Source organism: Bufo gargarizans, chromosome 6 (genome assembly GCF_014858855.1).
Source record: "Bufo gargarizans isolate SCDJY-AF-19 chromosome 6, ASM1485885v1, whole genome shotgun sequence".
In the NCBI taxonomy this organism is placed as follows: domain Eukaryota; kingdom Metazoa; phylum Chordata; class Amphibia; order Anura; family Bufonidae; genus Bufo; species Bufo gargarizans.
The window spans coordinates 25898479-25915264 of NC_058085.1; the positions used below are offsets into that span (position 1 = coordinate 25898479).

Here is a 16786-nt window from a genome sequence, read left to right on the forward strand (position 1 = left end):
GCCAGACAAAATTTCTACTAGACAGGTGTTAGAATTTTTGCAGCTTTAGGTTTAGATAAAAGCACACTGAAGGTTCAGGTTTCGGCCCTCTCGGGATTAAGCGGTAGAAGCTTAGCTATGGATCCCTGGATAGTCAGGTTTTTCATAGCAGTGGATAGGGTTGCTCCAGTTAAGGGACCTAGATTTCCCCCCTGGGATAATAGTTCTATCAAAATGCTTACACTGAAATTAGTTATCTTGGTAGCTCTCACTTCAGCACAGAGAATTAGTGAGATCCAGGCCCTGTCTATTAATCCCCCGTTTATGACAATACGTGAGGATAGAGTAGTGATGAGGCCAGACCCTAATTTTATTCCTAAAGTCCCTTCCAAAACAAACAGATTACAGGAGATAGTTCTCCCAGTTTTCTTTCCATAACCAAAGAATGAAGATGAAGAAAAATGGCATCTTCTGGACTTAAGAAGATGTCTGATCCAGTACCTAGAAATAACCAAGGACTGGAGAAAGTCTTCATCATTATTTGTCTTGTTCGCAGGGGCTAGGAAAGGTAATGCTGCCTCAAAGAGTACCATTGCTAGGTGGATTCGAGAGCTAATTTCCTTAGCATACTCTTTTTCTGGTTCTTCTCCTCCGCTTTCCTTGAAAGCTCACTCTACTAGGGCAGAAAGGGCCTCCTGGGCCGGGCACCACTTGTTGAAGGTTTGGAAGAATTTGATTTGGACAGGCGGCCCGGATTGCGATGTTTTGGTGGATGGTAGGTTTAGTACGTGGTGATCTGGGTGACAGATTAACTGGCTTTTGGTTAAACCTTTAGTTTTGGATGACACTACGGTGAATTCTCCTGGGCGCAAGAAGCCATAAAAACTCAGATACATGGCGGCTTTAATGACCATGGAAGGAAGAAGGCCAAAAGGAATACCGTCTAATGAATCTGAGAGCTTTCTGAACAGCTCCCCAGACACAGGTTGCCTGCTGGGCGTGCTGCTCTGGCTGTTCCTGAGGATGCCCCTGAGGGTGGCTTTGACTACTGGGGAAGTGAAGGCTGACTTGCTACCTGGGTCTCTCAGCATGGAGTGGTGCTGAACCCTTGACAAATACAGCTTAATGGAGTTGTAGGATAGCTTGAGGTGCGTGTGGCAATATGCGAGAAAGGCTATTAAATATGTGGACTTATCTGTGTTGGTTCTAGAATGGAGACGGTAAAATTGTTTGTAGATGTTCCAACCGGTCCTGTTGTTCCTGGCCGTGTTGGCGGAAAGAGAGCTGAGCATGAGGGACTTGGCAGTGGAAATGAAATGTCCTAATCCATCCGAAGGGTGTGGTAATCCGGAGGCGAAAGACTCGTTGGTTCCGCCTCTGGCATGATCTGGAAGAAATTATCATGGTTAAAACGGGACAATGCATCAGCGGCGGTATTACGAATGCCCGGGATGTGCCTGGCTGAAATGTGGAAATTGTGACGTAAGGATAGCCATACTAGCCTGCGAACGAAGGACATGATGTGAGGACATTTGGAGCGCCCTTGACTGAGGATATCCACCACTGATTGGTTATCTGTAATAAAAGCAACTGGGGAATCTGCCCATTGGTTGCCCCATACCTGAGCAGCCGCCACGATAGGGTAGATCTCCAGCAGAGGAGAAGATCTGAGGAACTCGGGTAAGGAGGAAATTGCGGCGGGCCATGGTGCGGCGAACCACTGTGTGTTGTAAATGGCCGCGAAACCTCTGGATGCTGCGGCATCTGAAAAGACCATGGGGAAATCGGGACTCCATTGGGGAATAAACAAAGAAACCCAATTCCAGTGAGTAATGAAGGAATTCCACATGGTCAAATCAGCCATTGCCTGGGCATCCAAGAACACCGTGGAGTCCTGCTCAGGAGCTGATGGTAATAGATCTAGAAGCCCGGACATGAAAGCTTTCCCTTGGGGCATGATCCTTGTGGCGAAGTTTAACATGCCAATGAGTGACTGCAGCTCTCGTTTGGTGAGGACGTGGGAGCCCGTGAACTGTCTAATGATTGACCTGATTTTGAGAAGCTTGTCGGCTGGTAGTCTAGCTTCCATTTTCTCTGTGTTGAGCACGACACTGAGAAAGGTGACCACCGTGGCGGGTCCCTCGATTTTGGACGGGGCTACCGGAACCTGGAGATCTTTGAGAATGCGCAGGAAGTTACTAAGTTTGCATGGTTTAACACTGGGGGGTTCGATCAGGAGGAAATCATCGAGGTAGTGTAGTGCCATTGGACATTTGCAGCGATTGACCAAGATCCAGTGGAGGGCTTGGGCAAACCGGTCAAATAGCCAGGGACTGCTTTTTGAACCAAAAGTTAAACGGGTAGCAAAATAGTAACTGTCCTGCCATTTGATGCCGTGGAATTTGCAGAGCTGGGGATAGATGGGTAATAGTTTGAACGCGTCGGCTATGTCTGCTTTAGACAACCAAGCTCCTTTGCCTGCTAACAGAATGAGGGAAATGGCTTCCTGGAGTGAGGAATATTTCATAGAGAATTCTTCCGATGGAATCAGGGAATTTAGGCTGGGGATGTATGAACCATGAGGCGCGGACAGGTCGTAAATCAGTTGTTTTTTATTGGAGAATTTCTTGGTGACAATGCCGACGGGGTTAATCCTCCAGGAGTCGAAAGGAACGTGAGGGAAGGGGCCGATAAGGAAACCCTTCTCTACTTCCGACTGGATGAGGGAATCCACCGCGTCGGCATCCTGAACTGCGGACCGTAAATTGGGACCCTCCCAGGTGGACTCGGGAAGGGCGATGAGACCCGTGTGGAAGCCCTTGCTGAAACCTGAAAGCAAAAAATCGACCAGATCAGGGCTGTGGTGGTCCTGGAGCAACCTGCCCAGAAGCTCCACATTGACCCCGCTTAGTCATTTGTGCTTGGCCGTTCTTTGTGGGCATACTGAGATGGGGTGAGCCCGGAAGCAGGAGGAACAGACATGTAGGGCCCTGCACTGGTTATAGTTACAGGAGGCTAGGTTGTAGTTGTTGCAGATTTGGCTATTGCCTAAGAAAATGATGGGGCGGCCCAATTTGTCGGTGTTGCTGTGTCTCACTTGGGTGCCGGAGGGGCCGGGCGTGGGTCTGCTGGGAGCTGTTGGTTGGCCGACGGAGGGACACCAATCGGAGGTGTGGAGGATGGACTGGCAGGAGCTGCAGGCTGGAGCCCTTAAACCAGGGAAGTGCCGGCAGAAAAGCTCCATGTCCAGACACGCCCAGTTAGTGACCCGCTGGAACTGAGCCAGCGCTGCGGCGGCTTTGGCTGAGAAGGAGCGGTGGTAGTCGTAGAATGCAGATCCGCCGTATTTGTACCCCAGGTCGGTGACTCTATACATGTACAGGTCCAACTCCTCTCTTCTTTCGGGGTGGGCAGTGCAAACTATATCCCTGAAGAGGCTAAAAGCCAGGACAAACTCGGGAACGGTGAGTTTTTTGTTCAGCCGAGCATCCCTGGATTTAAGGACAATTGAAATGTTTTCGCACACGATTGTCTTGTTTTCTACGGTATCGTGGGTGGCTATCAAGATGGTTGCTAAGTTAACATCTTTGCCCTCCAGAATGTCTTTTTTTATGTTGTCTGTGAGGAAGTGAGCTGGAGCTATCTCGGAGAGGTTGGAAACCCTACCTGGGGAGGTGGACTGAGGTGGGGGAGCAGGAACGGAAGGATGCTCTGGAGGGACGACTGCCAAGTGCCTGGATTCCATTGCTGACAGTCTATTTTGGACGTCCAGGACCGAAGAGGACAGGCTGTTGATGGTGGCATGTAACTGAGTCAATGACAGTTGTATGGTAGACATTGACACATTCTCCCTGGGTGGGGATGATGAGCCGGACATCAAGAGTCTGAATAATTCCGCCTTTCTGGCGGAGGCCGGGTAAGGTATCCCTCTTCTGTTGAGCTCGGCGATCAGTTTAGGGATGGTCCAGAGAGAAGTAACGCTGGCGTGCTCTGAGGCAAGGGTCTCTGGAATTGACGAAGTCTCCCCCATGTTGTCCAGATGAGATATGCTGGAATTTGGAAGGATTACAGTTACTGGTGAAGGATTGACCCGGGAACCGTGCGAGTGTTGTGGATTCGGTGATTGTGGAAAAGACCCGGAAAAGGGAGGTGAGATGAGCTATGTCACTGCGTGTGCCTGCGGTTTAAGAGATTGACGTACCTGATGGTTTGGAGCTCCTGGATTTGAAACCCGTCTTGGGGAAATTCTGTTCCGTAGGAAAGGACCGCGATCGAGCTTGAAAAAATCGTGACAAGTAAATGGCTGGCCGAAGGTAGAAGTAGAGTGAAAGGGGTGAGGGGGCCGAGCCCTGTTGGAGAGGCTTCTCCGGGCGGTGTGAAACAGGGCGAACCTGTAACCTATGACAGAAGAAGGTACGCGAGCCTTCGGGACGTGACTGGGCGAGGCCTGGATAGTGGATTGAAGGACGAATTAGACAGAGGAGACGGGGATGGATTGAGAATGGGGGCCTGGATGACGGAACGGCGTGAAGCATGGTGGCAAGGCTGATGACGTGGCAGACGTGGCGCCTGGAGGAGTGGAGGAATGAAACTTGGACGTGGAGGAGGCCTGAGTGGCGTAAACAGGCGTGGGACATGTACGAAAAGGAGACCTGAGTAACGTAAACAGGTGTGGGACGTGAAGGAGAAGGAGGCCTGAGTAACGTAAACAGGCGTGAAACATGAAGGAGAGGGAGGCCTGAGTAACGTAAACAGGCATGAAACGTGTACGAAAGGAGGCCTGAGTAACGTAAACAGGCGTGAAAACATGTACGAAAAGGAGACCTGAGTAACGTAAACAGGTGTGAAACATGTACGAAAGGAGGCCTGAGTAACGTGAACAGGCGTGAAACGTGGAAAAGGAAGCCTGAATAGAGTGACGGGCGCGAAAGACGTGAATGAAGAGAGTGAACAGGCGGAAAATGAGCGAAAGGAATGGGGAGGAGGAAGGAAACAGAGGAGAGTAAGTCCGCGCGGGACGTAAGACAGAGCGTGAAGATGGGGACAGACCTGGAATGGACTAGAAGGTAGGGAGACGAGATGGAACGCAGAAGTTCCAGGGGACCTGACAGCTGGACAGAGGTGAGATGAGAATGATATAGTAGTTGAGATGAAGACGGGATGACGTATGACACGGACTGGAAGGTGACGTAAACAAACACGGACCGAAGGCCTACGTAAGATGAACGCTGAACGAAAAGAAACACGTATGATGAAGCTGTGAATCGGAGAAGAGCGACTTACCGTGGCTGATGGAGAAATCGACGGAGAAGATGACAGCGAGGGTACCGCCGCTGGGTACCGGAGGCGCTGAAGAACCTGATTACCTGGACAGTTATGAAAGACAACCAAGAAGATGAAATAGCGAACAAAATGAAAAAAAAAAACTCTCTCCCCCCCCCTTTTATTATTATTATTTTTTTCATCTCTTGCCCTCCCCCCCTCTGATTTCTGCTCGTGACGCGAGAGTGCTGACTGGCTCAGATACGGACCTGGAGTGGCGATTTTCAGGCTTGTAGCAGGTTTTTTTTTTTTTTTTTGAAAGGCAGAAAATCCGGAGGCGGTTTGGAGGTCTTGGGACCAAAGACTGGGGTGGAAGAAAAGAAGACATGTGAGTGAAGGATAACGAAGGTGAAGAACCATGCTCCTCTGGCCTCTCCTCCCTCTGCCAGAGAAGGAACCTCTGGCCCAGACGAATCTCCGTGCGTGGGCCAGGGGCAGGAGGAGGGAGGGAACCAGAGGTGGAGGAACCCTGCGAGTGATTCCCGGAGTGCAGCAGCCGCACCAGGAGGGGTAGGGGGGGGCGTTGCGCAGAGAGCAGGACGGATCCCGCGGGATGCAGAGAGTGGCCGGCCGAAGTGGAGCCGGCGGGTACCTGTCCTGACGATGGTGGTGGGCGGGAGTCCCAGAGGGTGAGGAGCGGCGATAGTGGCCGGGATGCCGGGGAACGCGTGGACCTGCGGTCAGGTAGGGAGGTGATGGCACGGAGACTTACCCGGAACCGGAAGTGACGACGCAGGACGGGCGGAAGAACGATGTGCACCGCAAGAGCCCGCAATGAGAGGGGGGAGGCTCGGAGGATTTATAAGCCTCCGCCCCTCCCACAATTACAGGCTGTGAACAGCCTTAATATTTATCAAAATTTTTCCTATAAAGGGTCCCTGCAGTGAATTGTCACGTCTGTGCTGCAATAGCATGTGTGTGTGTGTGTGTGTGAGGCAGTGAGGTGGCAAAAGGTAGAAGGCGGGCACCACCGAACAGGCCAGCCACTGTTCCACGGAGCACCTACTTGCGTAAATTTCCTTGCTAAGGGGTAGGTGTTCAGCAGTATGGCGCTTTTTTGAGAAAAGTACGGACGACAAAAGAATAGTAGTTTGCAACCTGTGCCACACCAAAATGAGCCAGGTGTGAACACTAGCAACCTCACTAGCAAGATCCGCCACATGTCATCAAAGCACCCTAATAGGTGGGCCGAACGCCTGGGTCCACAATCTGTGTCTGCGGGTCACACCACTGCCTCCTCTTCCCCTGTGTTACGTGCTGGCCAATCCCCTGTCAAAGACGCAGGCCCGGATGCCTCCCGCCCTGCACCTGGACCTTCGCAAACACCATCAGCGACCACATCCACAAATGTCATTATCCCAGGCATTTGAATGCAAGCGCAAATACCCAGCCACCCACCCACTGGCCATAGCACTAAATGCGCAGCTGTCCAAATTACTGGCCCTGGAAATGTTGCCATGCCAGCCTTGCACCAACATGTGTCCCTTAACATCACACGTGCCCTGACCAACGCAGTTACTGGGAAGGTCCACTTAACACTTAACCATGGACACATGGACAAGTGCTTTCGGCCAGGGACGCTACATTTCCCTGACTGCACACTGGGTGAATGTTGTGGAGGCCGGGATCCACTCTTACCCTGGGATGGCACAGGTACTACCGATGCCAAGGATTGCGGGCCCCAATTCCATCAGGGTTTCCGCCTCCACCTACGTTAGTGGCTCCAACCCCTACTTCTCATCCTCCGCCTCCTCCTCCACTTCCACCTCCGAATTATCCGCGTGCAGCACCAGTCAGCCATCAGTCGGTAGCAGGAAGCAATGTAGCACTGCAGTGGGGAAGCGGCAACAGGCCGTGCTGAAGCTGATCTGCCTAGGTGACAAACAGCACACCGTCGCAGAGCTGTGGCAGGGTATAATAGACCAGACTGAGCTATGGCTGTCGCCACTCAACCTAGAACCAGGCATGGTTGTGTCTGATAATGGCCATAACTTGGTGGCGGCTTTGGAGCTGGACAACCTTAGACACATCCCATGCCTTGCCCACATATTCAACCTTGTTATTCAGCGGTTTCTAAAAACATACCCCAATTTGCCTGAGCTTCTGGTGAAGGTGCGCCTCGGGTGTGCACATTTCCGCAAGTGACCGAAAGCTTCAGTCGGTTTGTCAACGGTGCAGCAGCGCTTGAAATTGCCAGCTCACCAGCTGTTGTGCAACGTGAGCACGTGCTAAAACTCCACGTTCCACATGTTGACCAGGCTTTGTGAGCAGTTGTGGAATACTAGTTGCAACATGGTCATCGCCTTTCCAGTCAGCTTCCGCTATTCACAAGCGAGGAGTGGGCATGGATGTCTGACCTCTGTGAGGTTTTATGCAACTTTGAGGAATCAACACAGATGGTGAGCGGCGATAACGCTATTATCAGCATAACCATCCCACTTCTGTGTCTTCTCAAATGCTCGCTGCTCACAATTAAGGACAACGCTTTGCTTGTGGACGAGGTGGAAAAGGGGGGAAGACATTACACAGGTTGATGATAGCCAGACCACCCTCAGTTCGTCTTCTAAGCGCGAATTGGAGGCTGAAGAGGAGGAGGAGCAGGAGACGGTTGCTTCTGCTACAGAGGGTAGTACCCATGGAAGTTTAATTTCATCTGTTCAGTGTGGGTGGGCAGAAGAAGAGGATGAGGAGATTGAGAGTGATCCTCCTGATGAAAACAGCGAAGTCTCGTCTGTTGGTACTCTGGTACACATGGCTGACTACATGTTAGGCTGCATTTCACACGACCCGTGCGTTATACGCATTTTAAACAACATGCATTACTGGTTGTTCACCCTTCTCGACCCCCGCTACAAAGAGAACTTCTCATCTCTCATTCCTCTGGTGGAGTGGACAAGCAAAAAGGTGCAATACCAGAAGATTCTTTTTGAAAAATTGCTCCACAATTTTCAAACTAACAACTCTGGCGGCAGAGTCCGTACTTCCTTGGCCAACCGAGGAGGGAGACAAGGGGAACACACAGCAGTTCCAACAGTGGCAGGGCAACACTCTCCAAAGCCTGGGACAGTTTCATGACACCTCGCCAGCACCCTCACCCTGATGTGTGGCCTACTTCCACAAGGAGAGAAAAATTTAGCAAGATGGTGAAGGAGTACATAGCAGACCGTGTCAGCGTTCTCAATTATCCCTCTGTGCCTTACAACTACTAGGTGTCCAAGCTGGACACTTGGCACAAACTGGCGCTCTACGCTTTGGAGGTGGAGGTGCTGGCCTGCCCTGCCGCCAGCATTTTGTCTGAGCGTGTATTTAGTTCTGTTGGTGGCATTATAACCGATAAGCGTATCCGCCAGTCAACTGAAAATGCTGACAGGTTGACTCAAGGCCTGGATTGACCATGACTTCTCGACTCCACCAGAGGAATGCTGATGAAAATAAAGGCACTTTACATGTGTTGTTTTTAATGTAGTTAATAGACTGTATTCCCATGCACCCGTTCTACCACAAACAAGGGTATATGGTTAAATCTTCCTTTTCTCATCCTCCTCCTCCTCTTCCGTCATATCAAGATGCATTGCTTATTCGTCACATATAATGCCATCGCATTGTGAATGTGGCCCTCCTTTATGTGATATACAGGTTGTATCGGAGTGCCTCTTCCTTGTAATTTTTGGCAGCTCCTGCACTTTATATACAAGTAAATATACAGGAAAGAATGTTTTCAATCAATTTTTCCTATAAAATCAATTTTATTTCACTTTGGTTTTGTGCGTAAAACCTTAATTGGATTGTGGGCCTGGTGATCAGTTTAAGGCCTTTTAAGCAGCAGCAGCATGGTGATAAAAATTAGTGGCAAGGTGACACACTGTGGAGATGGCAGCATGAGGAGGCCACATAGTGGCACAATGACGGAGTCTGGATAAAAGACTAAGGCCACAGATTGTTTTAGAAAGATCTGTGGAGTTGTATCACAGTCACCTGCAGATTAATGCAGACCAGGGGCATTACAGTAGCTATAAGGGAAGCAGGGGAAGCTGCAGCTTTGGGGCCCTGACCCAAAAGGGGCCCATCCAGGAGGAGGAGGACTAAAGGATTTGGTAAGGGCCACCTCAACAGTATTAAACAATTAAATTATATACAGTGACAGTATAGACCGTGTATAAAACTAATGGAACAGCTGCCGGCCCTGGTCTGAGAGAGCGATCTTTACTAGCCACAGGAATGGGGGCGAAAGGAAGGGGTCGCTTAAAAATTACTGTGGGATGGAGCCCCATTCAAAAACTTGCTGTGGGGCCCAGTCATTTCTAGCTACGCCACTGATACAGCTCACGAAAGCAAGTTGGGTTTATCGATTCCAAAACCTTAATTAAATTGTGGGCCTGGTGATCAGTTTAAGGCTTTTGAAGCAGTATCGGCAGCAGCATAGTGATAAAAATGAGTGGCAAGGTTACATGGTGTGGAGATGGCAGCATGAGGAGGCCACATAGTGGCACAATGACTGAGTCTGGATAAAAGACAGATTGTTGGGAAAGATGCAGATGGAAACAAATCTGTAGAGCTGTATGACGGTCACCTGCAGATTAATGCAGCCATCAAAATCAAGTTGGGTTTGTCAGTTCCACCTCAGCTCACCAGCAGGCCCGCAACTCAAATCTTTTACAGGGTCAGCTCACATGCAAGCCCTCGCATATAATGTTTTACAGGGTCAGCTCACCTGTAGGCCCGCAACACATGCTGCCTTGCTTTGAAGTAGTAGCCGTTTATCAGGCTCCCTCTCCAAAATCGAACAATAATTCCCCGTTACCAGTGGTCACCATGTTATGCACAGAAAAAAACATCAATAGTTTATAGAGAAGATATAAAAATGGATCGTGGACATCACAGGGACATGCGATCAGGTAAAAATGATTTTGAGTCAACAAAGCGGCAGCAGGGCCCCTCCTGTATAATGTTTCCTCATCCAAAATACCGCATTGATTATTCCCTGTAATTTGTATTACTCATTCCAATAACAGGGCATCTTAAGAGTCCTGTATTGTTATTTATCGTCACTACTTCCACGAGTCGGGAGTGTGTGATTTGCGTGCCACCCGCTTGCCTTCCTTGGATGTGGTAGCCGTTTCTCAGGCTTCCTCTCCGGAATCAAACACTGATTCCCCGTTACCCATAGTTTACAATGGTTTTGAGCTGACAATTACATTGAAAGTTGATAGGCCAGACATCCGAATGGATCGTCGCCGTCACGGGGACGTGCCATCGGCCTCAGGTTATCTAGAGTCACCAAAGCGGCAGCAGGCCACCGCCCATAATGTTTTAGATGGTCAGATCAGCAGGCCCTTGCTCCTAATGTTTTTGAGAGTCACCAGCAGGCCATCAATCATAATTTTTAAAGGGTTTGTATGATGCCCTCCTTCATGTGTAACTAAGGCTGTATCTGAGTGCCTCTTCCTTGTAATTTTTGGCCGGACTTGCACTTTATATACAAGTAAATATTCAGGAAAGAATGTTTTCTATCAATTTTTCCTCTAAAATCGATTTTTTTTTTCTTGGTTTTGTGTGTTTTATTGTCATTATGTAAAAGTGCCGTACTATTCGGACACCATAGTTCCCAGCAGCGACCAGCGAGTCCAAGATGCATCCATACATCCTCCTCATGCTGTTACAGAACCATTTTGGTGGTGTTACCAACAATTTTTGACATTTTCTTATGAACCAGGCACCCTCCCATCTTCAGAGCAGTGGGTACCTGGTTTATTGCTCGGGTTCTCCCATTGACTTCAATTATACTCGGGTGCTCAGTCGAGCACTCGAGTATCACGATGTGTTCGGCCCGAGCACCTGAGCACTACGGTGCTCGATCAACACTACTGAGCACCAGATATTTGCCTGCTGCTGGGAAGAGCATGATGTGCTTGGTATTACTTTAACTTTTATTCAGAGTACAGGAGCTTCACTGATGTAAAGGGGACACTAAGGGACAGCACTACTGCAGGGGGTGCACAAAGGGGGCATAACTACTGTTTGGAGACCTCAAGAGGACATTCTACTGAGTGGGGGCACTTAGGGATCTTCAGTACTGTGAAGAGGGCACTAAGGGGGAATTCCACTGTGAAAGGGATACTGAGGGGAGATAACTATTGTGTGGGGCACTAAGAGGGGATTCGTCGCCTCTTGTGCAGCGCTAGGAAAGCTTTTATTTATATATCTTTTAAATTACTGATTGGGTGGGGGTTGCAGGGAGGTTGCTCAAGGTGGGAGCCAGCGTTTTCTAGTTATGCCCCTCGGTCTACTATTAGATTGTGGTCTGTTTGGCCACCACTCTTTTAGTCAATTGATATTCTAATTGTGTCTTGTACTTTCTGTGGATTTTTTATATGGAAAAGTTATAAAACTTCAATACAATTTTAATGTTATTCATCAATAATAAAATGTGTTTTATTCTTGGCAGATGACTGTACCAGGAACCTAGAGAAACATCTGGTATCTTCAGATTTTGAAGTAGATGATTGTGGTATCACACGAGATACATTTGAAGAGCATGCCAATATGCAAGATATACTCTCATCCAATCACAGCAACAATGCATCATTTAATTCTTTCAAACAGCTCCGATCGTCTTATTTATCAAAGATTGTAACACAGAATAAAAGTCACAGAAGAGGTGCTAAACATCAAACAGCTCACGTAAAAGAGAAGACCTTTTCATGTCCAGAATGTGGGAAATGTTTTAATCAGAAATCGGCTCTTGTTATACATCAGAGAATTCACACAGGAGAGAAGCCATTTTCATGTTCAGAATGTGGGAAATGTTTTAACCAGAAATCGGCTCTTGTTATACATCAGAGAAATCACACAGGGGAGAAGCTATTTTCATGTCCAGAATGTGGGAAATGTTTTAATCAGAAATCGGATCTTGTTATACATCAGAGAATTCACACAGGAGAGAAGCCATTTTCATGTTTAGAATGTGGGAAATGTTTTAAGAGTAAATCAGAATTTGTTAGACAGAGAAATCACACAGGGGAGAAGCTATTTTCATGTCCAGAATGTGGAAAATGTTTTAAGCAGAAATCAGATCTTGTTATACATCAGAGAATTCACACAGGAGAGAAGCCATTTTCATGTTTAGAATGTGGGAAATGTTTTAAGAGTAAATCAGAATTTGTTAAACATCAGAGAAATCACACGGGGGAGAAGCCATTTTCATGTTCAGAATGTGTGAATGGTTTTAACAGTAAATACGATCTTGTTATACATCAGAGAATTCACACAGGGGAGAAGCCATTTTCATGTTTAGAATGTGGAAAATGTTTTAACCGTAAATCAGGTCTTGCTAGACATCAGATAATTCATAAGTCATTTTCATGTTCAGAATGTGATATGTGTTTCAACCATCAATCATCTCTTGTTAATCATAAAAAAAAACACATATAAGAGAAGCCATCTTTATGCTTAGCCCGTTAGTGACCTCCCTTATGCGTTTTTATGGTGGTCACTAACTGGCTTTATTCCTTCAGATACTCCTTTTTACAGGGAGCTAAAACAGCGCCTTGCTTTCAGTTACCAGAGGTAGTTGAGGACTTGCAGCGATGATTGTCACCACTGTGGGAGTTCCCCAAACAAACATAGTCTCTTGTATTGAATGAATATTGGTAATCAAAGGACAGATCCAGTTAAAAGTAAAACTAAGTTGTTTTTTATATATCTCCTCTAAACACAAATGTTTGGTGAGAGAAATAAATAAATAAAAACAGTATTCCACACTGTCTGTGATCTGTATGGGGACACTCCATTCCTGTAAAACTGCAAATACAGGGGCCTATATGTGAAAGTCCCAAAAATAGAGCTGGATTCCCAAAAGAGCTGGGGTCCAGACATGTGGAAAAATTTACACTTGTAAATGGCCAGTTATTTGCAGTGAAGTGGAATGACCGATAGGATGTAACATAGTAACATAGTTTATAAGGCTGAAAAAATATCCTGCAAGTTGATCCAGAGGAAGGAAAAAAATAATAATAAAAAAAATGTGAGGTAGAAGCCAATTTTCCCCTCTTTAGAGGGAAAACATTTGTTCCAGACTCCAATCAGGCCATCAGAATTACTCCCTGGATCAACGACCCCCTCTCTAGTAGCTATAGCCTATAATATTATTACACTCCAGAAATACATCCAGGCCCCTCTTGAACTCTTTTAGTGAAATCACCATCTCCTCAGGCAGAGAGTTCCATAGTCTCACTTCTCTAACCTTAAAGAATCCTCTTCTATGTTGTGTCCAAACATTCTTTGCTCCAGAAGCAGAGGATGTCCCCCAGTCACAGTCCTGGAGACAAATAGATGATGGGAGAGATCTCTGTACTGACCCCTGATATATTTATACATAGTTATTAGATCTCCCCTGAGTCGTCTTTTTTCTAAAGTGAATAACCCTAATTTTGATAATCTTTCTGGTTATAGTAGTCAACCCAATCCAGTTATTATTTTAGTTGCCCTCTTCAGCTCTGCTATGTCTGCCTTGTTCACAGGAACACAGAACTGTACACAGTCCTCCATGTGTGGTTTGACTAGTGACTTGTAAAGTGGCAGGACTATGTTCTTATTATGGGCACTTATGCCCGTTTTGATGCAACCCATTATCTAATTTCTTTACACAGTTTAGTGTCATCTGCAAAAAATTCTATTTTTCTGTGCAAGCCTTCTACAAGATCATTAATAAGTATATTGAAGAGAATAGGGCCCAATACTGACCCCTGAGGTGCTCCACTAGTGACAGTGACCCAATCTGAGTGTGTACCATTAATAACCACCCTTTGTTTTCTATCACTGAGCCAGTTGCCCACATACAGACGTTTTCTCCCAGCCCAAGCATTCTCATTTTATATACTAACCTTTTTTGCGGTACAGTGTCAAATTCTTTGGAGAAATCCAGATATATACGACATCCATTGATTCGCCGCTGTCAAGTCTAGAACTTACTTGCTCATAGAAACCGATTAAATTAGTTTGACATGACCGATCCCTCATAAAGCCATGCTGATATGACATTATTTGCTTATTTTCATTGAGATCCTCCAAGATAGTGCAGATAGAGACCTAGATGCTATCTTCCCCTCCTGTAACGTAATTATCCTCCCCACTGTCCCTAGTTTAAACACTCCTCCAACCTTCTAGCTATGTTCTACCCCAAAACAGCTGCCCCCTCCCCATGGAGGTGCAGCTCATCCCTACAATAGAGGAGAAGGTCGGCCCAGTTCTCTAGGATCCCAAACCCTGCTTTCCTATACCAGTTCTTGAGCTACTTGTTAACCTCCCTAATCTCCCACTGCCTTTCTTGTGTGACTCGTGGTACAGGTAGTATTTTGAAAAACACTACATTTGAGGTCCTTGCCCTAAGCTTGTGACCTAAATCTCTAAAATAATTTTTAAGAACGCTCCACCTACCTCTAACTGAGCATGGGACAGCCCAGGGGTAGTAATAGAGAGAGGTGCTACCACTGATAAGAGTAAGCCTGTGTGACACATCATAAATCTATGGGAGTAGTGTATCTTTCAACCATACCCGGTGAAGCACAAAACCAGGGCCTGATATAAAAGTATAACAATCTGTCTATTCCAGTCCCGGTCTGTTCTACCCCTATAAGTATTTGTAACATTAGAAAAACTGTCAGCTCTGGTCTTACTGGGCACATTTCATCAGTAATGTGCAAGTTCTCCCAAAAAGTGATCCAGGCTAGTATTGCCTAATTACATAGAAGCCATTACTCGTCTTCCACAAGAAATATCATCTTAATCTGCACACCCTGACCAAAATGTACCTGTAGAAAGTGGGGTCCCCGCCACCCCTGTATTTGTAGAAGTCATGTGGTTCACTCATCTCACATGAATTTACCAGTGGGGGAATCCTTGGTTATTTTTTATTTGTTTAGTTTTATATTTGAAGATGACATGATATAAAATATATTCATTTGATATGTTACATTTGTGACCATTTTGAATTAAGAGATTTGAGTTAAGAGTTTGTGTGTTAACCCTGCTACATCTGTACTTCTAGAAGTAATGACAATAGCTCGGATGGGGAGGGGTGGTAGTGATCTTTTACTGTTCTTATGGATGGTGATTGCTTGTTTTGTGCATATAGTGGTTTCTACATTGCCAGGCAGGGACATTATGCCGCACAAGCATCACTTGCCACATTTTGGATGTGAATTGCCCAAATGAATTTTACCTCCTTCTTTTCTTCTCACTAATAGAGCTTTCATTTGGTGGTATTTCATTGCTGCTGACATTTTTACTTTTTTTGTTATTAATCGAAATTGACTGAAATTTTTGCAAAAAAATAACTTGCACTTTCAGTTGTAATTATTTATTTTTAAAAACGACATCTATATATAAATCTTTCTCAAAATTTTATTGTTCTACATGTCTTTGATAAAAAAAAAAATGTTTGGGTAAAAAAATGGTTTGGGTAAAAGTTATACCGTTGGTACAAAAATGTGAATTTCCGCTTTTTGAAGCAGCTCTGACTTTCTGAGCACCTGTCATGTTTCCTGAGGTTCTACAATGCCCAGACAGTAGAAAAACCCCACAAATGACCCCATTTCAGAAAGTAGACACCCTAAGGTATTCGCTTATGGGCATAGTGAGTTCCTAGAATTTTTTATTTTTTGTCACAAGTTAGTGGAATATGAGACTTTGTAAGAAAAAATTAAAATAAGATAAATCATCATTTTCCGCTAACTTGTGACAAAAAAAAAAAATAAAATTCTAGGAACTCGCCATGCCCCTCACGGAATACCTTGGGGTGTCGTCTTCTTTCCAAAATGGTGTCACTTGTGGGTTAGTCATACTGCCCTGGCATTTTAGGGGCCCTAATGCGTGAGAAGTAGTTTGAAATCAAAATGTGTAAAAAAATGCCCTGTGAAATCCTAAAGGTGCTCTTTGGAATGTGGGCCCCTTTGCCCACCTAGGCTGCAAAAAAGTGTCACACATGTGGTATCGCCGTACTCAGGAGAAGTTGGGCAATGTGTTTTGGGGTGTCATTTTACATATTCCCATGCTGGGTGAGAGAAATATCTTGGCAAAAGACAACTTTTCCCAATTTTTTATACAAAGTTGGCATTTGACCGAGATATTTATCTCACCCAGCATGGGTATATAAAAAGACACCCTAAAACACACTGCCCTACTTCTCCTGAGTACGGCAATACCACATGTGTGACACTTTTTTGCAGCCTAGATGCGCAAAGGGGCCCAAATTCTTTTTAGGAGGGCATTGTTAGACATTTGGATTCCAGACTTCTTCTCACGCTTTAGGGCCCCTAAAATGCCAGGGCAGTATAAATACCCCACCTGTGACCCCATTTTGGAAAGAAGACACCCCAAGGTATTCAATGAGGGGCATGGCGAGTTCATAGAAGATTTTTTTTTTTTTGGGCACAAGTTAGCGGAAATTGGTTTTTTTTTTCGTATTTTCTCACAAAGTCTCCCTTTC

At 46.2% G+C, this 16786-nt stretch overlaps 1 pseudogene; it reads left to right on the plus strand.

The window, feature by feature from the left end:
• Positions 1-10131: 10131 nt before the first annotated feature.
• The window catches only part of LOC122940417, a 135660-nt pseudogene continuing 129005 nt past the window's right edge, over positions 10132-16786 (plus strand).